This window comes from Triturus cristatus, chromosome 6, assembly GCF_964204655.1.
Source record: "Triturus cristatus chromosome 6, aTriCri1.1, whole genome shotgun sequence".
Lineage (NCBI taxonomy): Eukaryota > Metazoa > Chordata > Amphibia > Caudata > Salamandridae > Triturus > Triturus cristatus.
In genome coordinates this window covers 26,857,305-26,880,984 of record NC_140589.1, presented here as the reverse complement: position 1 = coordinate 26,880,984, position 23,680 = coordinate 26,857,305, and the positions used below count along the sequence as shown (strand labels likewise).

The following is a 23,680-nucleotide window of genomic DNA, read 5'->3' as shown; positions in this document are numbered from 1 at the left end:
AATACCAAGGAAGCCTGGAGACAGAGTTACGGTCTGAAGGGAAAGTGCTGGATTTTGGCTATGGATCCAAGAGCATGGGATGTGGTCAAGGCTACTGAAATTATGTGGCGGGAGTTTACGAAATTGTATGAAATTTCTTACTAAATTATGCGGCGGTATGGGTATGGGGTAATGTAGCATATTTTGGAACATCATTAGTTTATTATTTTGTCATTTTTACACATTCTAACTCTGTCTGAGCAAAGGTTTTCCCTCATTAGTACCAGTTTAACACTGACACAACAATAAGGAACAGAATGGGTCTCCCACTTCGCAGCAGCACATGTTGAAAGTAACTTTTGATGCATTTGACGTTGAAACAATGTATTGTTTAAATTTTTGGATTACGCAGGAGATGATGGAATATGTGGCAAACAAATCCATAATTATGCTGCGGCCATAAAATTGTATAATTCCAGGAAGACTGATAATGTCACAGAGTCTTATATATCAGAGTGCCGCAGCATGTGACGTACGTCCTGTAAACTGAGATAACCTGATGGTGAAGGAGTGAGGTCCCTCGGCGGTGGACACGGGGCAGGAGAACCCGAGCCTGCGTGCGGACAGCACCGCACCGTCCAGAGACAGAGCCGACTCTGCCTACCTCACGCTCAGGCGAGATCCTTCGGGGGCGGGACGGTGTGAATCGGCGCACCGCCCGACCTATGAGGGTCAGCGTGGAGAAACGCCCGCCCAATGGGAAGCTCGCATGGGCGGGGTCGGCTGAAGTTTTCACCTTGCCTCGGGATGTTGGAGGGCTTTCGGTCTCGTGCCGCAGGTGTAACGTCCCGTGCGCGCGTCGGAGCCAGATAACGGTCCCGGCTCGCGCCACCGCTCGCAGCCACCGGTCCCCGCTCGCGCCCTGACGCCAGGATGAGCACGCCGTGCCCGCGCTGCCAGGCGCCAGTCTACTTCGGTGAGTGAGAGGGGACGGGCGTGGGCGGCGGGGCTCCCCCAGAGCGGGGGCAGGGGCACCGGGGGGTCGCCAGTTCCAATGCAACTCATTTTATCCTAGGGGTCCCCCGTCCCCAGAGGTGCCCCGCCCCCTCCCACTAGAGGGGCCCCAGCAGTGGAGGGGGGCTCTGCGGAGTGTGGCGGACAGGCGTGGAGGACTTCACTCATACCCGCTCTGTATAGCGCTTCACTCATACCCGCTCTGTATAGCGCGCTTCACTCATACCCGCTCTGTATAGCGCTTCACTCATACCCGCTCTGTATAGCGCTTCACTCATACCCGCTCTGTATAGCGCTTCACTCAAACCTGCTCTGTATAGCGCTTCACTCAAACCTGCTCTGTATAGCCGATTTCCGATCCGATTTCAATCTTTATTCTCGGTCTCTTGGACCATCAAAGATAAAAGTACATAAAAAAGAACTTTGAGCATTTAACAATGTTTTAAACAAGTTCAATCAATCAAATACCTTAAAAAAATTCCATATTTCAAAACATTTAAAAGCATTAAAATAATCTTAAAAAGTACACCAGTAAGTTATACTTTAAACTTTATACAGAGGCCCCTGTTTTTAAAATGCGAGATCGAACATGCCACATTGCCATCAGATACTTTGATAATGCAAAAACGATCGGGGGTGACAAATCAGTTTTGAGAATTCTGAATGCCTGTGAGTAATTCCTAAAGCCCATGTTTTTAAGAATAGGTAAAAGCCAATATTTCCTCGCTCTTTGATAAGCTTTACAGAAGAGAGTCACGTGTAAATCATTCTCATGAGGGTATGTGCAGGCAGGACACAGCTCTACCCCCGGGGGCCTAAACCAGGAACTCGTAAAGGCCCTCAGTGGGAGAGATCCGTATCTCCATTGTAGGTATAACTTTCTTGCCAGCACAGGACCCATTCCATCCAGTACACTTTCCATTTTATAGGAATCTTTCAATTGTATAAATGCGTAGGTTAAAGATCCCATCCGTGTATTGGCTATACTATTTGACAATTTCAACTGATAGTATAATTGTGAAAGTGCCTTCCTAGAAATCCTGTTACATGAGTTTAGAGGGTCGATCCAAAGTTCGGAAAGACCTAGACTTTCACATGTACTCCTTATATATTTTAGCCATGGGATTCTAGAAATGATTGGTAAGGCCATGAACTCTTGGAGCTCTTTTCTATAATCCTCGAGGTCTTGGCTGCTCCATATTCTTCGCCAAAGGGCCAGGGGCTTAAGTCCTAGCTCCTCGGCGATTGGCCTTAGGCCTAGATCCAGTCTTAGGGGCACCAGTGGGGTACTCGAGGGAAGGGCCGCTAACTGCCTGAGGAACCTGTTCTCAGTTGTTGTTAAATTATCTGTAGATACATGGCCCCAGAGCTCCGCCCCATAAACAACTGAACCCCGTGCTTGAGATTTGTAGATCTGTATCATAGGGCCCAGAGGGCGATATATGGATTTACCCACCATTCTTAGAATTCCCCCCGTCTTCTGCGATAGTTTCAAATTTGCCCTAGCCAAATGGGTCCCCCATGTCATTTTCTCATTCAGGGTAACCCCCAAATATTCAAATGTTGTGACCCTCTCCAGTCTCACCTTACCTAAGAGAGGGTTTGGACGTGTTGAAGGTGTTGGGTTCAGAATCATGAACTTTGTTTTGGAGGCGTTAATTTCTAAACCCCTCTCAATACAAAATTCCAAAAACCCGTCCACTATCCTTTGAATTCCCATGGGGGATTTGGAGAGCAGCAGGGTGTCGTCTGCAAACATTACAGCGGGCACCCTGCTGCCGTTTAATTTAGGAGCATCAATGTCATTTATCCTAGACAAGTGGGCGATTACCCCGTTGACAAAGAGGCAGAACAGGGTGGGTGCTAATACACATCCCTGTCTCACCCCCCTATCAACGGGGAATCTTTCTGTTAAGCCTCCCATCCTGCCACACCTGACCTGCGCAAAGTTATTCTGGTGTAATTTAATCAGTATGGCTAGGATGTCATGCGGGACTCCCATATCACCCAGGACGTTCCAAAGTTTTGATCTAGGCACCAGGTCGAAGGCAGCCCTTAGATCCACGAATACCGTGTACAGGCTGCCCCCTTCCAAATGCGCAGTCCTCCAATATATGAGACTAAGGCGAAAAATTTGATCAATGGTGGATACCCCCTTCCTAAACCCAGCCTGATAAGGGCTCATGGTAGCGGTGTCCTCTATCCAATTCTGCAGACGGTCGAGAATAACCCTCCCAAAAAGCTTTTGCGACACGTCTATCAAGCTAATGGGTCTGTAGTTGGATGGGAGCAGGGGGGAGCCTTTTTTAAAAATCGGGACCACCTCTGCGCCCAGCCAAGTACAAGGTATTTCCATGCCCTTTAAAATCGCATTAAACAACACCATAAAATAAGGGGCCCATATATCTGGCTCTTGCCTGAAGAGATCACCTGGGAGACCATCCAGACCAGGTGCCTTTCCCGCTGACAAGCCTGATATAGCAAGCTGGAGTTCCCTTATAGTAAATGGATCCCCTTCCTTGCAATTACGGACCTGCGGGATAATACTAGTGCTACCGTTGCCTGGCACCTCTGAGTATAGTGACTGAAAGTGCTCCTGCCAGGCTTTTGGAGAAATATTTGGCTCTATAGCCGAGACAAGTTCCTCAGAGCCAGAATTCACAATTCTCCAGAACTTCCGCGAGTCCATAGAGGCTAGAGCACTTGCAATTCTCTCCCATTTGTTCTGGTCCCACTCGAGCTTGGCATTAGTAATTAATTTCTTATATTCATGTCTCTTGTTTTGTATCTCCGACCTGCTATTGCGGTTCTTGATACTCGACAAGAGATCCTTCCTTGCCCTACGACACGCCACATTGAACCAAGTGGGGTGGTTCCTTCCTCTGCCCCTCCTAGGACCATTATTGAATAACTCCGAAGATAGGGTCTTTACGAGTTCTTCATGGAGTAGCCATATTTGATTGTTATTAGCCCCTGTACTAGGTTCAACACCCAAGAGCGCCATTTTTTCCAAAGTGGGAATGAGGCTATTATAAAGCCGAGGTAATTTGTCTACACATGTTACTAATTTTTCCCACTTAATTCTTCTCCTGTTATTTTCTACGACCAGGTCGGGGTGTATCTTGTGATGTTCTCCTTCCCCACGACCCCGGCCGGGGAGAAGAAAGTCCAATTCTAGGGCGTTGTGGTCGCTGTCTTCTCTGTCGGTGACCTTAAAATCAACGACATGTGGCCATGAGGAGAGTTGCACTAAAATGTAATCAAGTCTTGACTCCCTGCCCTTCCGATTAAATGTGGGTTTACTCGGGATATCAGACTTGGCTCGCCCGTTACAAGCCCTAAGTCCATGTCTCAAGGTTAGGGCTGTAATCTGTACTGCCAGCGGGCTCCAAGCTTTTGGGGGAATAGATTCGATCAGTGGGACTTGCCATCTTGCCTCTTCCTCTAGACTTGCCCCATCTAAAAGACCGGGTAGGGGTTCATAGTGTGAGTTCAAATCCCCTCCCACAATGAATGGGAACCCAGGGGGCAGTTCAGCTAAAAGGTCTGTGAGCTTGTCAATAGTAGGCGATTCCTGCGAGGTTGGAACCGGTCTCGAATAGACATTCACCACCGCTAGTCTGCAGTGGTAGGACCATTCCAATAAAACCACTAGAATATCATCTGAGGCCACAGGGAATTGTGTTGCTTTACATCCCAAATGGGCAGCAACCCACGTTTCAAGACCGCCTGATGGCCGCCCCCTACCGCCCCATTTAGCGGGGATAGAAAATACAGCGAAACCCTGCCTCTCATGTACCTCTCTCTCCCAGGTTTCCTGGAACATACAGAGGTCTTTGGTAACAGTATATTCAGTCCATTCATTACAATCAGACTTGTTTCCCAAACCCGCGACGTTCCACGATAAAATTTTGAGTGGCAAGGATCTGTCACTCCGGGAGATATTACGGGTACAATCATTCCCTTTGTTGTTACTCATGGTCTCTCTATGCGATAGAGGCATACTTATTTGTCCCTTTGCATCCTGGGATGTATTGCTGGTGGGGTTACTCAGGGGGACGTAATGTTCCAGGTCGGTGGGGTGCTCTAGTTCTTGATTTATTTCATCCTCAATCTCCTGTGCTACAGGATTAGACTTCCCGCTGCGGTCTGCGGGCAGTCAATCAACCATTTCTAAAGTGCTGTAGCTATTCCAGGTTGGAAGATGGAATTGGTGGTGGGGCCTCCGGGAGGGATAATTGTGCTCACCTGCACCCCAGTTGCCTCCTTTCCCATGATAAATTTCCCAGCCCTCTTCGGCCATGTTGGGAGTGTGGTGGGCAGACTCCTCTCTTCGAGGGTTGGATGATGCTCTCCATCCTCTAAATGGACCCCCTCCCAATCTCTCTGGGTAGGAGTGGACTGTGTTGAGATCGGGATGCCCTTGATGTTGTCTACTAGGGTGGTGGAACACTCCCCTTACATTTTGGGCTCCCCACCCAACCTGTCTTTGCATCTGGGTCTCCCAAATCTCACCTTCCCTATTGTGTGTCCGTGGAGGATAAAAGAAAGAGAGGGGTAGGGATTGAATGGTCGTTCCCTCTTCACTTGCAGCCCATCCATTAATATAACGGACTGTCCTTGGGTCTTTAAAATTGACTATGATACAGTCACCGTTAATAGATTTGGTTAGACTGCCCAGCCACGAGACCCTTCGTACCATTAGAACGGGGCTGGAAATACCTTCAGGTAGCGGTCTATAGGTACATAACCAATTGATCACCTTATTTTTAAGGGAAAGAGTAGATTCATTAGTGGAAGCATTCAGTTCTGGCACTCCTACCAGTACAACGGTATATGGGGCTGCCTCTGGTAGTAGGTTTATTAACCCAGGGTTTGGCCTCTTCTTCGCTCCCTCTCCCAATGGGTCCACATTATTCAATAGTTCACTAGGGGCGGGGTTGCTTTGCCCGCATCTGCTAACCCTTATTAGAGGGGAGGATGGGTGATTAAGCTGGTCTGTATGGTTTTTTTGAACGACTGCCCTCGATTTTGTATTGGTGTTTGTCGGCGGGGTGGGTAGTGCCTGCTGTATTGAGTGTGCGGGGCTTTTGGCCTGATTATTAAGCTGAGGGCGGCCAATTTTTGTAACCCCGTTAGGACCCTTTGTTCCACCCCTGTTTGCTGGTTTCAAACTATCAGCTAGTTGTACTGTCGATTTCTCAATAGCCACCAACCTAGCTTCTATTTTTATCAGTCTTTCCTCAAGTGGGCTAAGGAGTTTCCTGATAAGGGTGCCGATGTCAGCTAGGGTAATGTCCTCTTCAACAGACTCACATGGATTTAAATCGGGATGGTTGTTTGTCTCCCCTATTACATTGGAGCTGGTATGCCCAGCTCTGCCCTTTTGTAGGATTTCCCTGTCATTCAAAACGGAGCTTCTTGTTGACGAGCTGGTGCAAGGTTTTATGGGAGTTAATTTGCGCACCCTCCTGGTCTTAGATCCTCCGCTCTTTTTGGGGATAGCTCCTTCCCTAATCCCCTTTTGCTTATTCACTTTAGCAGTTTTAGAGTTGGGATTATCCCTATTAGTCACGGGGCTTTGATTTATAGATTTAGGGAGGGGTTGAGCAGGCGGGAGGGTTAACATGCTGAAATCAATAGAGTCACTAGGGTCCTTTCGACTTGACTGTGAGGTGTAATTTAATATATCTGGGGACCCAGTGAGATTATTCGTGTCATCCCCCCCTGTGCCCTCCCCCCCTGTGTCCAACACAATCAATTCAGAGCTTACCACAGGAGATTTTGCCTGTGCCAGAGGACCCATGGACGATCTCCGCACCCAGTCCAGTTCTTGAGAGATTCGTCTTTCCAGTAACGTAATGTCCTCTATTAGCAACGACCCAGCTTTTACAAAGTATTTGTCCAGTGTACCCTTGGAGGTCGATGCGCCAGCCATGGCGCTTTTGCTTCTGGTTTCAATTGGTGGCATCCCTGCAGACACGTACCAGTAGTGACCCTCTGTGTCTACTGGTAGATTTGGAAGATCCAGGGGGAGTGGCCCAGGCCCGACCTCTCCCGTCCTCTAACGGCTGCGACCGCGCGCGTACCGCTAGCGCGTGTTTGCTTGGCCCTTACTATAGGAGAGGGGGCGTGTAGGAGGCGGGGCAGGGAAGAGGCTCCAGGTGTGCTCGTGGAGGTTGTAGGCGTGCACCCTGGACCTCGCAGTCCCGTCCGGTGTTCCGGTCCGCCGATACCCCCCTGCAACTGTGAAATGTCCTGGCTGGTTCAAGGGTCAAAGTCGGTGTCCCAACGTGCTCCTCCAGGAGCTGGCAATAAATACTCGAAGCCTCCGAGCGGCACCCGCAAAGCGGGGGCCACGAGGCGTGGGTTTAGCGGAGGCGGGGCAGGGAAGAGGCTCCAGGTGTGCTCGTGGAGGTTGTAGGCGTGCACCCTGGACCTCGCAGTCCCGTCCGGTGTTCCGGTCCGCCGATACCCCCCTGCAACTGTGAAATGTCCTGGCTGGTTCAAGGGTCAAAGTCGGTGTTCGTATCCAACAGAAGAACTTTTCCCCAACAGAGTACTAAGGCAGGTTCAGTATGCAGCGCGAGGCTCCAAAGAAAAGAACAGTCACAGCAAAGTCTCTCATTCAGGCATGAGTGAATGCAGGATTGAAACAATAAAGTTCTGCTATTCAACACCACAAAAAATAAACTCTGTTCATGAGTTGGCCTTTAGGGATAAAAAAAAGCAGCAGAAAACGATTATTCCTCCGAAAGTTGTAGAGCTTTCTTTGAGAGTCAAAGGGCAACTGAAAGGACGACTAGAAACAGATATTGAGGCGGGCTTTACTTCAGGGAAGCCTCTGGGTCGTCAATTGTACGCTAATATCAGGAAGGTTGTAGCGTGTTTTGGAAGTCCCGGTTCTTTCAAATAAAATAATAAAAAAATAAACACGCGCGCAGCTGTATAGCGCTTCACTCATACCTGCTTGTAGTGAGTGCTTAGTTCTGAGGCGCAGGCACCTTTTTGTTGAGTCCACATTATGTCATCTTCCATGCGCTCATTCACGTGCTTGCATGCACGCCAATCTGCATCTTTTAAATGCCTTACTGTTGTTCTTTCCGTGCATATATGTATTATTGTTTATAATTGAATCTGCATTCACACAAACACCTTACTGTTGTTCTTTCCGTGCATATATGTATTATTGTTTATAATTGAATCTGCATTCACACAAACACAATTGGTTTCTCCTCTAGACCAGTGGTTCCCAAATATTTGACTTCTGGGGACCCCCCACGTAATCATTACTGGAACCTGGGGACCCCACCTGAATGACTATTCGAATCCAGGGACCCCCCACAAGTCATTACTGGAAGTCAGAGGCCGCGGCCAAAGCAATGATGATGATTCGAACCACTAAACAATACACAAAAATACAGAAAAAAAATTCATCAAGGAAATACACAAATTAAATTTTATTTAATTAGAAAACATATATAAATAAAAAATAAATCAAAATGTAATTTTAATAGAATGGTTGGAGCTTTTCTAAATTCAATTGAGGTCACTCATCATCCACACTATATTCAGTTTGATGCACTTGCACTGCTCCCACAAATCAATCTGAGGATACTCATTTAATTTTTAGCCTCCAGTTTCAAATTCCTTCACATTTACAGTATGTTTTAAAATGTTCAGTTGTACATTTAGCATCTTTATATATTTACACTTTATTAATCTGTTAATGTTATCTGATTTTCAAAGTAGCCGCGGACTCCCTGAGAAGGCCTTGGGGACCCCCAGGGGTCCCCGGACCCCAGTTTGGGAACCACTGCTCTAGATCACTCACAACTGCAGAAAGTAATTACCGTACCTTTGAGAGAGAGGCTCTTGCCTGTTCCTGGGCCGTAGAGAAATTCAGGACTTTCATTTGGGGTTCTCATTTTGAAATTTGTTCGGATCACAAACCTTTAATTAATTTGCTCAATGGTAATGGCATAGGCAAAGCGTCTTCAAGATTAGTTTGTATCCTTTCACGTTTACATGAGTACAATTTTACTATAAAATATATTCCTGGTGGACGCAATTTTAAGGGCTGATTGTTTGTCTAGACTCCTTTACAGGATGATTCATCCTCTTCAAGGTTTGACGATGTTGAATGTGTGGTTGCCACCATTGAAGATTTCATTGGCAGCATGGCTTCCATTTCTCAAGATGATTGGCTTAAAGCTTCAGATGAGGACAATGTCTTTTTGGCAGTTAACAATATGATCGTTAATGGTTGGCCCAGAGAACGCTCTTTACCAGCTCCCCTGAAGTCTTTTGCACAAATCTCTGATGAGCTTTCTCTTGTTGAAAACTTGATTATGCGAGGTGATTTGGCTGTACCTCCTTTTTCTCTTCGCCAAAAGATTTTTTTATTAGCACACGAGGGGTATTTAGGTGTGGGTGCAACATCTAGAAGATTAAAAGAAACTTTTTGGTGGCCTGGGTTGGAAAGAGATGTTTTTACTTGGATACATTTGTGTCACACATGTCTTGTTTCAGACAAGCACTGGAAAACTTTGAAGACTCCATGTGCCTGTTCCAGTTGAAGCTTGGTCCAAGTTAGCCCTTGACTCCGCTGGACCTTTTGAAATTTTACCAAGTGATAAAAAGTACATTATTGTCTTAATTGACTACTACTCAAAATGTGTAGAGTTTGATTTCTGTTCTTCTCCAAATTCATAGTCTGTGATAAATTTTCTTTCTAGGGTTGTCCTATCTGAAGGTTTTCCAAAAGAACTTGTCACAGACAATGGATCTCATTTTACTTCATTACCGTAGCTGATTTCCTAAATGCTCATGACATTAAGTATTTGAGAGTGGCACTATATTCTCCTTCCTTTAATGGCTTAGTGGAACGCATTAATAGGTTCATTAAAGAAGGTATTCAATCTGCTATAGCTTGTAATTTATCAGCCAATCTGTTTTTGAAGAAAAAGATTTGGTGTTCTCTTACCACCCCTCACTCATCCATGGGTGTGTCTCCCTTCCGATTGCTTAAGAAGAGAAACACCAATGGTACCCTGTGTCCTAATTGGCTAAATGTTTTAAGAAAAGAGGATGAACTTTGTTTGGTGTATAAAGATAAACAAAAGATGTTAAAGAATGTTACGAAAAATCAACTTGTTAAAAAAAAATAATAAATTTGACACGAAGACTTGTAATATCACTCATGAGATTAAAATTGGTGATTGGGTCACGTTGAAGCTTCCCAATAAGGTTAAAAAAGGTCTTTCGAAGTTTTCGCTCCCTATACAGGTTCTAAAGGTGTCAAAAGCTTATCTTTTCTTGGGGGGAAAAAGGGTTGGTGGAGCAAGAGAATGATTGTCAAATTAACTCCTGCTCAAGCTTCTAAAATTTTAACTCACAAAAGTATTGATTTACAAGAGGATTTGAATTTTTCGCATTTCTCACACGATTCCGCCTTTACAGAATCTGACACAAACAATGTTAATGAACTTCAACAGGCTTTGTCTCCCTCTTCCAGCACAGAGGCTTTATCTACAGACTCCCGCCGACATAGTCATTCTATTCCCATGCCTGGACTTACCTTCTCAAGTTCCTCAAGTAATTGTTCTTTTCCATCCAAATTTAAGGATTATTACATATCTTAGTCGGGTACACTACACAACATTTTTACCTTCTTTGGTTTAAAAGTTAAAATTAATTTCATGCATTAGCTTGCTTATTTTATTTTGATAAGGGGAGGGTGATGTAGTGAGTGCTTAGTTCTGAGGCGCACGCACCTCTTTGTTGAGCCATCATTATGTCATCTTCTATGCGCTCATTCACGTGCTTGCATGCACGCCAATCTGCATCTTTTAAATGCTTTATTGTTCTTTGCGTGCATATATGTAACCAAGTTATTGTTTATAATTGAATCTGCATTCTCGTGCTATCCCTCTCTCGTTGAGGTATGAATGCCAGTTACTTACATTGGCAGTTCGTACTTCAAGGGGATTAGATGCACTCCAGTGGTGTTCATGTTCTAGCTTTCAATAAAGCTTAATCTTATTGAATTTACACCCTACTTTTGGAGGATTAATACTAACTCTTCACTGCTCTGAATAGCGCTTCAGTCATGCCTGCTGCTAATAGTGCTTCACGTATACCTGAAGCGGCAAGAGGTGTGGCGCCGCGGCCAGGGCGACTGACTCCGGAATCTGGGGATCACGGTTCAATCCCCAGCGCCGGTGGAAGATTAGCCCAGCAACATGTGATGCTGGGCAATAGCTTGTTTAATCTTCAGACGGCCCGCAGCGCCTAGAGACCTTTATGGATGATTGTTTGCACTTTACAAATGTGGATTATTATTATACCTGCTCCTAATAGCGCTTCGCTCATACCCGCTCTGTATAGCGCCACTCATACCCGCTCTGTATAGCGCCACTCATACCCGCTCTGTATAGCGCTTCTCATACCCGCTCTGTATAGCGCTTCTCATACCCGCTCTGTATAGCGCTTCACTCATACCTATGTAGCGCCTCCCGTATGCTCGGCCTCCTCTGAGCGCATCCAGTTCTGTCACAGAAAGGAAACAACCTGCACACACCTATGTCCGATGATTAACCGGTTTATTGTGGTGGGAAGCTATGACCAGGACCACTGGAATTATGTGACCGATTTGTGTGGCAGGGTTAACTAAATTATGCCGCGAGAAAAGGCAAATGAAACCGCATATTTTGTGGTAGTATTTTTTTTCTTGGTAACATTGGGCAAAATTCACCTCCTTGGTCTGAGCCAGCGGCATACCTGGGCCTTGCATTCCCCTCTCATTTAAAAACCAAGTACCTGGAGCTGCGTATGGGGAAATTGCCTTCCAATGCTGATCAACCTATCTGGAGGACCCCCGGCCCAAAAGACTGTAACCTATGTGGAGCATTAACACAGGATTTTACACATATATAATATGCATTTGCCCGGCGTTAGAATGCCACCGCCGGGATTTGCTTAGTAGGAAGTTCAACGAAAGTGGCATCCGCACCTGCAGATCAGCAATACTAAAAAGTCTGAACTCAAAGGACACACAATTAATTTGCCAACGAATTAAATTTTTATCCTATTTTGGGAATTTAACAAAAGAATAATGTTTCAACCATAATTTAACAATTCCTCCCTGTTTTTAAATCTTGAAAAAAAAATTGTACTAATTGTTTATATATATTCTATTATAGCACGTGAAGGAAATATATTTTTATGTTTTGGTATATTGTAATAGTTTTAATTAACTATACAATAAAGAACTTCTTCTTCTTTTCTCCTTGCCACCTGTTTCTCAATAAAAGCAGCAGCGTCTGAAAGGTACCAGTCTCTTCTCAAAAGCCCCCTCCTGGGTAAAGCACGGCGCCACGGATGATCCTTTTTGATCTGTTTCAGCTCGAAACAACATTTTATTTTCTTAAAATCTGCCCTTTATTCGGGAGACGTTGGGTCGTGAGATTAATCCATGAATGTGGGCCCTGCTGCCACCCGTGCACCCCCCCCCCCCCCGCCATCTCTGGGTGGTCCCCCCCCCCCCCCCCACCACATCTACAGTCTGCACCCGAGGGGGCAGCTCACGTGTTCAACAATGGTGGACTCAGCTTTAATTTGTCAGCCCTCAACTTTTGTAAAGCAAATAGTGGCTCCAAAAGGGAAAAGTTTCAATATTTCACCCGAAGTTATTATTATTTTTTTTTATTCAGACAGTTGTAGGTGTACTTATTAAAAAGTTTATAAAGCTTTTAATATTCACGACCGGGCTTTTGTTTTACTTGAAAAACTTTTAGTGAATGTTGTGCCTGCCAAATTGCTTTCCCTAGTAATCTTTGCCGCTATTCAATAGATCTTTCAAGAAAGTAGAACTTTGGCTAGATCAGCCTAAGCAAAGTGTAGCTAAATAATGATCTTTCATTGTGACTCTTGTGCTCTGCTCCCATAGACATGCTAAGGATTTGCCACTTCTGTACACACGGGCACGTGTCTGTTTACCGAAGACTGGCCCAGGGGTCGTCCCCTTAAACCCTCTCCCCTCATCTGACCCTAGTGAAGTGCTCTTGCTCCTACCCCCTTGGCTTCTCAGGGATGCTCCTGCTCCTATTCTTGGCTTCTCAGGGATGCTCCTGCTCATATTCTTGGCCTCTCAGGGATGCTCATAACCTTGGCCTCTCTGGGATGCCTCTGCCCCTACCCTTGCTCCTACCCTTGGCCTCTCGGTGATGCTCCTTGCTCCTACCCTTGGCCTCTCGGGAATGCCCCTGCTCCTACCCTTGGCCTCTCGGGCATTCTCCTGCTCTTAGCCCCCAGCCCTTGGCTTCTCAGGGATGCTCCTGCTCTTAGCCCCCTGCCCATGGCCTCTCAGGGATGCTCATGCTCTTACTCCCCTGCCCTTGGCCTTTCCGGGATGCTCTACACTCTGCCCTTGGCCTCTCAGGGATGCTCCTTTTCTTACCCCCTGCCTCTTTGTTAGTGTTTATAGCTCAGATCATATGTAACTCACTTCACAGTTTGTGTCTGTAATTTACAACACTTACACATCTTCTTCACTGCATTATTTATCACTACTTTGAAGACGTTGTAGGAAGTTGGATTTCTGACTGGTTACCCCCAACTTTTTTCCTAGTGTCTAGCTGGTTTTTCGACTTATTTGGCCTGAGATCCTGCCATTCAGGGTCTCAGGCTGTCTCTCTCTTTAAAATGGACTCCATGTACCCTAGGTACATACCCAATTGGTAATGATCACCTTATTGGACCCTGTACAGTGTACCCTAGGTACCCAGGGCATAGGTGTACCCTAGGCCTCCCAGGGGCTGCAGCATGTATTATGCCACCCCTGGTCTGGCCTTCCAATCAGACACAACTGGCTGATCACTCAGCTGGGGCAAGGTTGTGTAATCACCCCTTGCTTAGGTGTAGTATTCCTATACCTACCTTATATATAGACACATGTGTACCGATCAGCCACTCCTATGGCAGGCCTTAACAATCCTGGAGGCAGAGTGCTTGGTAACATGTGAGATGGTGCTCTAGCATGAGCTGAGCCTGTCTGCAGCTTTCGGAACCATGTCCTTATAGCTGTTCTATGATATAGCCTACCATATACTCTTAAAGTACCTTATAATCTTAAACGGTTATGGTAACTATGGTTTGGCTTTATCAAAACATGCTCTGGCGCGAAACTGGACAAAGGAAAGGGGGTGTAGCCACTCCCCTTCCTGGTCCCACCCATAGGAGGGACCTTGCAGGTAGCCCAGCCCACTAGCCCAGTATATCAGTAGGTAGCTGAGCCCTGCAGAATTAGATTATCCTGAATCTGCAACTTGATCAGAAACTCTGGACCTTCGACATTCGACCTCAGGAAGAAGACTGACGAATCTCCCTTGTGTCCAAGGAGTGACCACCCTGGGCAACCAGGCACCATCCAGCGACCGCTGCTTGCTTTGCGACTGATCCTACGAGGGACGACTGCAGAGACTGACCAGCACCGAGACTTCCAGACACCTCTGAACCAGATCCACCTCTACAGCGAAGCTGAGACCCGTGGAGGCGACGAGGGACGTGGGACCGGCGACTTGGGAAAAGTGGCTAGTAACTGACTAGCGCGACTTCTGAGGCTGCCTCGAGGCTGTGCTTGGGGAATTGAGAAGCCCCCATCCCGAGCACCATCTGCAAAGAAGATCAGCTCCCCACACTTCACGTGTTCTGCGTGGGGCCCTTCTGCACCTGAGTTGCTCGACATGTTGTCCGGTTGCTGGCCCGTTGGCTAGTGACCTCTGCGACGACGAACCTTTGATTTCACCTTGCTGGTCCGGCTCCTCCAGACTGGCACTCGCTCCTCTGTGAAAGAGAAGCACCTCAGACCTTCCTGGTCTGCACCAGAAGCAAGTCCTCCATTCTGCGTGGGTTCCGCTTGCCAAGGCTTGTTGGGTCCTAACTCGACATCGCCGCCGCCGCCGACAGCAAGAGCCGTCGTGGGACAGCTCGCCTCCTGGTCCTGGTCGTCCTCGACACCTCCTGGTACCCGTGGCTGCTGCGACAAGCTTCACCTCTTCACCTGCACGACATCGCCTGGTTCCTTCCTGGTTCCTTCCCGGATCCTGGCTGGTGACCTAGACTCTGTCCCTTCTGCTTGCAGGTATCCTTCCTTTTTGATTCCATCCTTGGGATCCACCGGACACTCTTCACTGACTGCCTGTCAGCAACTTTCCTTCAGGCATCCATAGGAGTCAACGACGAAACCCGACGCAAGTTCACACCTATGCACCCGCAGCCCGTGGGCTAGGTAACTTGAGTACTCCGGTGCTCACAAGGGTATTGACTATCCTAGGGTCTAGTTTCCAAGTCTCGAACTCCTAGCTATCCCAGAAGTGTCCTAAAACTGTTAATTTCTAATTACTACTATTTCTATCGACTTTTACGCATTACGCGTGAGTGTTTCCAATCTGCACCTGAATCCCGTGGGCCTCCCACTTCCTAACCTTTGGTAGTATTGTGTAGCCCCAGCGATTCCGATGGCCTAGGCCTATCCTGTGTTCGTGACAGTGGTTCTTATACCACTTACTTAGTACATGGTTTGCGTGGCCCCTAGGGCCTAACTGTATTACTTACCTGTGTGACTTAATGTATGCTTAAATAAGACTGTGTTGTACTTGCCTCGAATCTCATAAAGCGTGCTGAGGGTTTTTTGACTAGAATAAATACATTCTATTTTCATATATATCTGTTGTGGTTTCCTTTCATTTGGTATTCAAGGGATTACATATGGTGTAACAGCTGGCTTCACATGCCATACAGAGTTTAGCCTAAGACTGCTCTTGTCCATGCTACCACTAGGATAGCTGGTCTATAAGGTTGACTTTACAACCAATCACCATAAGGGTTGTTTGGACTGATACAAGGTGTACACTAGAATTAGTGACATCATATATCAGGCCAACTTCTCACATTGGTGAGCAGCGGTTGGGATCTGAGCTTGCTGTTAATACCATTGCAATCTTGAGATACTAAATTGAAAGATCACATTGATATTGTTAGGTACATATAACATAGATTATAAATACTTAAGTCCTACTGGACTTAGTTGTTGTAGGTTGAAGGGCCTAGCACACCCTGACTACAACTACTAGAGAGGTTTAGTGTAGGTAGGTGCACACACCACACCCTCACTAGATCATGTCTCTGAGAGGAGATCAAGTTGATTCTCTCAAGAGGGGTAGATCCTAGAAAGATCCCCTCTAGATATGATACCCTAACTTTTCAGGAGATGAGACAATTGTGTACCTCCAGAAAGCTAAAACAGGGTTCAAACCCTACCCTCATTCAACTAGTGGAGATCTTAGAGGAGTATGATGCACAGAGAGCCTCCCAGGTTAGTACCCTAGGTACAGGTGAGGGTCTACCCACTACAGATGAGTCAGAAGGGACTTCAGAAGATGAGGTAGACAGCCAGGTCCAATTTGGGAGACTTAGCCAGGCTAACTTAAGCCTACATGGGAGTCTGACTGGGGTCCCCCCATTCAGACCCTCAAGTAGACTTAACCAGAGAAGCAGGAGAGGAAGATCCCCTTCAAGGGAATCTATCCACTCCCATGTCTCTAATAGCTCCAATGCCTCTTCTCACAGGGGAATGACTTCTCCAGAGAGAAAAGAGCATCAGGCCAGAATGAGGGAAGCCAATCTGAGGATTGAAAGTGAAGAACTTGCCCTTGCCAAGGAGAAGCTTGCTCTGGCTAGAGAGCAAAAGTTAAGTGGGCTAGGACCCACTGGTGGCAGCAACATTCCTAAAGATAGGGATAGGTCTTATGACCATAGAAACCTAAGCAAGATAGTCCCCCCATATCAGAATGGGGATGACATCCACAAGTGGATGACTGCTTTGGAGAGGGCCTGCAAAGTACAGCAGGTACCCCAGAGTCAGTGGGCAGCTATCTTGTGGCTCTCCTTTTCTGACAAAGCTAGAGACAAGCTCCTCACAGTTAGTGATGAGGATGCTGACAATTACAAAGTCATGAAGAGTGCTCTGATAGATGAGTTTGGCTTAACCACTGAGCAATATAGGTTGTTGTTCAGAGACACCCAGAAGACACAGACACAGGACTGGTCTGATTTTGTGGATTGTGCCACTAAGGCTTTGGAAGGGTGGTTAAATGGCAGCAAGGTGCAGGACTATACAGGATTGTACAACTTGATGATGAGGGAGCAGATCCTTAATAATTGTCAAAACCAGCTTCTCCATCAACAGGTAGACTCAGATTTGACCTCAAAAATTGGGAAAGAGGGCAGATAAATGGACCAGGATTAGGCCTAAAAATCAGGGTGGTGACCAAAAGAAAGATACCACCATGCCTCAAGAGAAGGGTGGGGATAAAACAAAAGAGAAATCTTCCTCAGGGCCCCAAAACTCCACACAGGGTTGTGGGTCCCAAGCTCCCTCCTCTACCACAGTTAAAAAGCCTTACTGCCATGAATGTAAAATTCCTGGGCATTGGAAAACTGATAGCAGTTGCCCAAAGGCTAAAAACAAAACTGTTCCTCCAATTACTCCTGTAACGCCACCTATTACTGTCAGCAGTAATCCCCCAGGTGGTGTGAGTGCCCCCAAAAATTTGGTTGGGTTTTCTTGGGGAACACAGGTGGACCCTGGCTTAGCCAAGTCCCTGGCAGCAGCTACTCTTGTCTGTGATGGTGGCATGGGGTTTGCCAACTTCACTGCCTGTCCCAACACTTTGGGTAGGTACAGACAGGAACCCTACATCAATGTTAGAAAAGCTGAGGCCTACAGAGACACTGGAGCTAGCATCACTATGGTGACTCACAGACTAGTTCCCTCTGAGCAGCTTTTGCCTGGTTTCTCATACCAGGTAACTAACATTGATGGCAAACAGAACAGTCATCCCATGGCAGAGGTATGTCTCAGCTGGGGAGGTGTCACTGGCCCTAAGAGGGTGGCAGTGTCCCCAACCTTGCCTGTAGACTGCTTACTGGGGAATGACTTGGAGCTCTCAGCTTGGGCTGAAGTTGAACAAGACACCCATTCTAAAATGGTAGGCCTTTCACAAAAGGGTAGTGGGGTTGTGCCAGCCACAACCCCCTGTCCAAGTAGATTTCCTCCCTGAAAAGGCTGGAAGGGCAGTGGTAGCCACAGCCCAGGCAAAGACAGACTTCCCTGTAGAGATTGGCAGAGCTGTGACAGTCACAGCTCAAACCCAAACTGAGTGCCTCCCTGGAAAGGTTGGCAAGGCTGTAATGGTCTCAGCCCATACTCAGACTGACATAGGTGTAGTGAAGCCTGAAACTATGGATCACTCCACACAAACAGAGAGTAGTGGGGAGGAAGAAAAGTCTCCCTCTCTCCAGACATTAGGAAAAGGTCAGCCTCCTCAGGGATCTGACCTCACCCCTTGTGAAGGAACTGCCCCAGAGGTAGCCAGGCCTGGCCTGGCAGAGCCTCTGATGTCAGTGGACCCTTCCAAGGTGGGACCCAGTCTGGTGCAGGTAGCCTGCCTCGCTCTACCCTGCCTCAGTCAGCCCAGGGCTGCAGAGGTCAGGGAGGCCAGTGGACCCCAAGAGGGCCCCTGTCCACAAGAACCCCCCCATCAAAAGAATGAGGATTGCCTGGCTAGTAGCCCAAGCCAGGTGATGGTTAAAAACATTCCTGAGGGATCTCCTTTACAGGTAGTTTGGGACCTCCCCCAGAGGGATTCTGTTGGGCACAGGCAAACATGGGACCTTAGGGCCCCAAACCTGACCTGTCCCTCCAGTAAGCCCACCAAAGGGACCCAGCTTTAGGTAGCCAGAGGCTGACCCTGAGAGCACAGTGCAACTCAGTTAAAGAAAGAAAGGCATCCATGGTGGAGGATGATTGGAGGAAGCTGAGGCCTCACTTTGAGGACACTCACTTCAGTACTCCATCTCAACACCAGCCTTTTACTTTGCAAAGACACACCAAAGGTAGAGATTCCCTATGGTGGAGATCCTATGATACCTTTAGGATGAGGGATTGCTTAGTGGACCATGAGACAGGGGGTCACCATGCCAGTGCTGGTTCTTCCTTATATGGCCACTTAGACAATATAGGCTTACCTGGTCAAGGATGGCCTTATCTCCTTTCGTTTGGGGGGGGGGGGGGTGTTGTGTAGAAAGGTGGATATCTGACTATGGTTACCCCTAACTTTTTGCCTAGTGTCTAGCTGGTTTTTCGACTTAGTTGGCCTGAGATCCTGCCATTCAGGGTCTCAGGCTGTCTACTCTCTCTTTAAAATGGACTCCATGTACCCTAGGTACATACCCAGTTGGTAAGGATCACCTTATTGGACCCTGTACAGTGTACCCTAGGCCTCCTAGGGGCTGCAGCATGTATTATGCCACCCCTGGTCTGGCCTTCCAATCAGACACAACTGGCTGATCACTCAGCTGGGGCAAGGTCGTGTAATCACCCCTTGCTTAGGTGTAGTATTCCTATACCTACCTTATGTATAGACACATGTGGAGAAGTGTGGCTCAATGATTAGAGCGGCAGACCCTGATGCAGAGGTCTAGCCCGGGACCAGGGTTCAATTCCCCGCCTCGGCGGGTCTTGGGCTCAAAAATTCCACGGACCTGATAATTCTTGCCTCGGTGCCATTCTAATCATGAGTCCCACTCTGCAACTCTGGGCAATAGCTTGCTTAATCTCCACAACGGCCCCCACAACGCTAAGGATGCCTGGCCTTCACCTTGGGGGTGCCCAGGAGTGGACGCCTCACAGGGAAAAGCCAGGATGGGTTCCACAGCGGTATTCGTACAAGCGCCGAGAGGCCTCCGGGTAGTCGTGCGCTATACAAGTATCAATGCATGCATGTGTACCTATCGGCCACTCCTATGGCAGGCCTTAACAATCCTGGAGGCAGAGTGCTTGGTAACATGTGAGATGGTGCTCTAGCATGAGCTGAGCCTGTCTGCAGCTTTCGGAACCATGTCCTTATAGCTGTTCTATGATATAGCCTACCATATACTCTTAAAGTACCTTATAATCTTAAACGGTTATGGTAACTATGGTTTGGCTTTATCAAAACATGTCATGTAAGGTGTCTAACACTTTGGAATAATACCCCCATACCATTTCTGGTGATGAGGATATTATTCCCCCTTTCTAGAGGGAGAGACATGTTAAAATCCTACTTTTCTGTTTAACTCTGACCAAAGCCTCAGCATCACAAAATGGATGCTGCTGCCACAGACACGAGTCTGACCTCTTGCAGCTGGGAGCCCTCCCAGCCAGGGAGGCCTGGACAATAGGTTTCCTGCTTGGGGAGGTGCTAGCACCTCCCCAAACAGACTTTCGTGTATTGGGACAGGGAGGGCTGAAAGGAATGAGACCTGCCTGGGGCACACAAGGTGCTCCATGCATAGTCCAGTTCAAACCGGTGCTGGGGCACTCCAGCCCCAGCTCTGGCGCGACACTGGACAAAGGAAAGGGGGTGTAGCCACTCCCCTTCCTGGTCCCACCCATAGGAGGGACCTTGCAGGTAGCCCAGCCCACTAGCCCAGTATATCAGTAGGTAGCTGAGCCCTGCAGAATTAGATTATCCTGAATCTGCAACTTGAACAGAAACTCTGGACCTTCGACATTCGACCTCAGGAAGAAGACTGAAGAATCACCTCTTCACCTGCATCTGCACGACATCGCCTGGTTCCTTCCTGGTTCCTTCCCGGCTCCTGGCTGGTGACCTAGACTCTGTCCCTTCTGCTTGCAGGTATCCTTCCTTCTTGATTCCATCCTTGGGATCCACCGGACACTCTTCAGTGACTGCCTGTCAGCAACTTTCTTTCAGGCATCCATAGGAGTCAACAACAAAACCCGACGCAAGTTCACACCTATGCACCCGCAGCCCGTGGGCTAGGTAACTTGAGTACGCCGGTGCTCACAATGGTATTGACTATCCTAGGGTCTAGTTCCCAAGTCTCGAACTCCTAGCTATCCCAGAAGTGTCCTAAAACTGTTAATTTCTAATAACTACTATGTCTATCGACTTTTACGCATTACGCTTGAGTGTTTCCACTCTGCACCTGAATCCCGTGGGCCTTCCACTTCCTAACCTTTGGTAGTATAGTGTAGCCCCAGCCATTCCCTAGGCCTATTCTGTGTTCATGACAGTGGTTCTTATACCACTTACTTAGTATATGGTTTGCGTGGCCCCTAGGGCCTAACTGTATTACTTACCTGTGTGACTTAATGTATGCTTAAATAAGACTGTGTTGTACTTACCTCGAATCTCATAAAGAGTGCTGAGGGTATTTTGACTAGAATAAATACATTCTATTTTTATATACATCTGTTGTGGTGTCCTTTCATTTGGTATTCAAGGGATTACATATGGTATAACAGCTGGCTTCACATGCCATACAGAGTTTAGCCTAAGACTGCTCTTGTCCATGCTACCACTAGGATAGCTGGTCTAGAAGGTTGACTTTACAACCAATCACCATAAGGGTTGTTTGGACTGATACAGGGTGTACACTAGAATTAGTGACATCATATATCAGGCCAACTTCTCACAGACGTCACAGGCCGCTCTCTTCCTCTGATATTTACAATCTAACAAGCGGTCAAGAAGGCCCTTTATTGCAGTGAAATAAGTCTCGCATTTGAGAGAGTTTAAGCTATTAGTATTGTAAATGACGATGCTTTTTATTTGTTTTAAAACCCAAAACCTAAATAAAAGGTATTCTCATTTATAATGCCAATAGCTCAAACTCGCGTGAATGCGAGACCAATTGCATTGCAAATGCTTGTTCTTCTATTGTTAGTGACGACTTGGGCCAAATCCACTACTTGTATCCGACCCACGCTCCATCACAGTTGGCCACATTTCTCGACTGTGACCCAGTCTCGCGTGATGACATGTCCGTGGGTAGTGGTTTTATCTTTTAGGGACTAGTTTTTACTAACAACGTTAATTCTTACCTCCGGTACTGCTGATTAGATTTTTGTCAGTTTGTTACATTTTACTCTACATTTTGTTATAATGTAGTTGTTACTTAATGCATCCTCCCTATTGAGGTTCACTGCCTTGCTGCTCAGTCAATGGTGAGGTCATCGAAATGTTTAGTGTGTTTGTGTTGGAGGGGAGAATCAGTTGGTGTGGAAGGGCTGAGCAGCGAGGAGGCTGCTCCTGGTGGAGCACATTATTGGTTCATATCCTCTTCCTGTAACCTAAGACTTAATCTCAAGAATAAATCGACAAGCTTTCCTACAAGACTTGCCTGCGCATCATTCTTCTTTGTAACACTGGCAACGGTACTGAAAGAACCTGCGTGAGCTACCTTGAATGGACTGGTACCTAAGAAACTGAAGAAGCGCAATTGGAAGAAGCTAGCTGGCAGTCCTGAGCCCCACCAGAGACCAGAAGATCGGTCGGCCCAATCGTGGTCACTGTTGGACAGAGTCCTGATTTACCCAATAGGTTTCTCCCAGGTACTGGACTCTTGGCTTACAACAGTGTGTACTCCTCCTGAAGAAAAGTTGAAGATACGGAAGTTGTAGGCTCCTTGCGACTAGGAAGTGACCTCTTTGTGCCATGAATTGACAGCCTGTGACCACTGCTGGAGCAAAGCACCAGCACGACCTGCTATTTGCGCAGCAACAGTCCGCTATGACTGCCAACAGGAGGCTCCAGCGAGACCTGCTTTTCAGGCTACAGCAGCAACTGTCCGCAACATCCGACCTGGTATTCCTCTCGACCCCTGCCAACGTGAACTGCTGCTCTTTGTGTAGACTTGAAATGAACTCTTCAGTAGGACAAACCTGGTTTCTGTATCTGACCTGCACTTTATCGCGATCAGCCTAAACTTTTGACCTTCCCTGGTTCAGCGTGACCTTATACACGAGAGTGACACTTTGTGCTTTTTGGCACTATTGTAACCTGAATTTTTTAAAACTCAGATCTCTGGTTCTACTGTTTGGATGTTTGTAATTTGTGTGTCATTTTATTTATTAGAATATAGCTTATTTTTCTAAATTGGGTTGGGATTTTTCTCTTGTTATGTTTTCACTTTATTTGTGTGCTGCATGAATACTTTACCCATTGCCTCGAAGATAAGCCTAACCTTTTTCCGTGCCAAGCTAGCAGAGGATTAACCACAGGTTCATGTAGTAACTTTTGTGGTTCAATCTGACAAGGATTGTATTTTATTTGAGTGGGACTTCAAGCCCTCTCAACTAATACCCAAATTTCCTACAGTAAACCTCACACCACTGGATCTTGGAGACACCGAATTGTCATCTTTGATTACAGCTGTGACTGCAAGTACTACCTGAAAAGTATGCTTTCTGAAAGGTTTGTAGTAAATATATGATCTAAAGCAGACTGGGGTGCTAGTATTGTGCTCCACTAAATAACATTTTTAGTTATCCCTACAAATGTTGTTGTGCTATTTCTCAAAATACTTTAGCATGTATTCAGGGAAAACACGACATTTTAAGGTAGAACAATAAGAGACCACCCAGAGATGAGGCAACTACAAATGGCCCCTTTTCTTAATTTTTTTTGCCAGCCCATCTGGCACTGATTATTGCCATTCAGCCATCCCAAGCCTAGCACCAGGGATCTATTACTGCAGTATTGTGGCAGTCAAAGACTGACCAAGCAGGCAAAGGGAGGTGGACCAGACTAAATTGCATTAAGGAAGAACCCTGTTG

At 46.9% G+C, this 23,680-nt stretch overlaps 1 protein-coding gene across 1 annotated transcript in view; it reads left to right on the top strand.

The window, feature by feature from the left end:
- Window positions 1-795: 795 nt before the first annotated feature.
- Window positions 796-23,680, top strand: part of LOC146813672 (cysteine-rich protein 3-like) — a 596,787-nt gene continuing 573,902 nt past the window's right edge. Inside the window, exon 1 of the mRNA XM_085610169.1 lies at window positions 796-975. The gene's annotated coding sequence lies outside the window, so the exon portion shown is untranslated. The remainder of the gene's footprint in view (window positions 976-23,680) is intronic.